General features: G+C 44.8%; 1 protein-coding gene across 1 annotated transcript in view; it reads right to left on the bottom strand.

Moving 5' to 3' along the window:
- The window catches only part of LOC117170954, an 86,307-nt gene that overhangs the window by 37,054 nt on the left and 47,784 nt on the right, over positions 1 to 1,469 (bottom strand). The gene's annotated exons all lie outside the window — the stretch shown is intronic.

Here is a 1,469-nt window from a genome sequence, read left to right on the forward strand (position 1 = left end):
GCCTCGAGTGAGCAACAGAAACAATTTTCGAGAATATAAAGTTCCAGTATATGCGGCACTTCCCATTCTCGACAATTGACTCAATTTCCCTAGGAGCATTTAAAGGAGCGATATTAAGGTGAATGCCATAGGAGTGATAGAGATGGTAATAAAGCACTCTTAGTGCCGCATTGTGCCTTTGAATGTAGGTGGTTCCCGTGTGAGTTGGAAAACTAGATAGTATGTGAGCTAAATGCTCGGGGTGTGCATGGCACGCCCTGCAGCTATCATCGGGAATTTCTTGGCTCAAAATGTGGTGACGGTATGTTAAGGTGGAAATGACACCGTCTTGGCATGCAAAAATGAAACCCTCTGTACCAGACTTCAATCCGGGCGATTTAAGGAAAGCAAACGTTAGCTCACAAGACATTGACTGATCCTTCACATTTCTGTGGAAGATACCGTGCATCCTCTTATCGAGGAGCTGTTCCCGAAAGTTTTTCTCTTGTGCTTTCTTAATCCGGGCTTTCAGGAGTGAGTACTCTAGATAGATAAGATTTGATGCATTTTGCTCACCCCTAATACTGTAGTCAAGTCCGAGTGTTTCAGCAGCCTCCTCCGCTGCTTTGTACAGAAATGCTCCTTTGCCCACTTCTTCGTGATTCCTGACCATTTTAAGAAGAGGGTCACATCCTGAATGCGGCTCTGTGGCACGCCCAGGTATTCATAAGTCTCTCCAGAGCAAAGTTATCGTATGGCGCTTCTATCAACGAGCTCAGGATCTTCAGGGATTCCATTAAGTTTTCCTCGCTTCAAATAAACCTTGGCGCATTTGTTTAACCCAAATTCCATTCCAATTTCCATAGTATATCGTTCGACAATCCCCAGAGCTAGATGCAGTTGCTACCCGTCGGAATGGCGCACTGCTAGACATAGTGGAAATAATGTAAGGCAAAAGAGGAGTGGGCTCATGGTGTCGCCCTGAAAGACACCTCTCTGAAACGTGACCTTGTTAGTTGTCACACGATTTTTTGCCAGATTAGACAGTAAATCTGGTTTTCCAAAGCGGCATCAATCTCTCTATGCACCCAACAATTTGCGGATGAACCTTTAAGATTTCCAAAAGACAGATGATAAGTCTATGGGATGTAGAATCGAAAGCTTTCCGATAATCAATCCAGGCCATCGATAGGTCACGCTGGTAGAATGCTGCATCTTTGCAGACACATCTATCGATGAGCAGGTTCTCCCGACATCCGGCTACGCCTTTCTTTGAGCCTCGTTGTTCATACATTTCTTGTCACACAGATTGAATTGCCCGAACAATCCTATCATTTAGGATAGCTGTGAATATCTTATAAAGCGTGTTCAGACAAGTTATTGGCCTTTTGTTCTTCGGGTCAGCTAAGTTGCCTATTTTCGGCAGGAGTATTGTGCGCCCTTCCACCAACCACTCTGGAATCGGCTCTTCCGACTTCAAATATGAGGTG

Source organism: Belonocnema kinseyi, chromosome 4, assembly GCF_010883055.1.
Source record: "Belonocnema kinseyi isolate 2016_QV_RU_SX_M_011 chromosome 4, B_treatae_v1, whole genome shotgun sequence".
In the NCBI taxonomy this organism is placed as follows: domain Eukaryota; kingdom Metazoa; phylum Arthropoda; class Insecta; order Hymenoptera; family Cynipidae; genus Belonocnema; species Belonocnema kinseyi.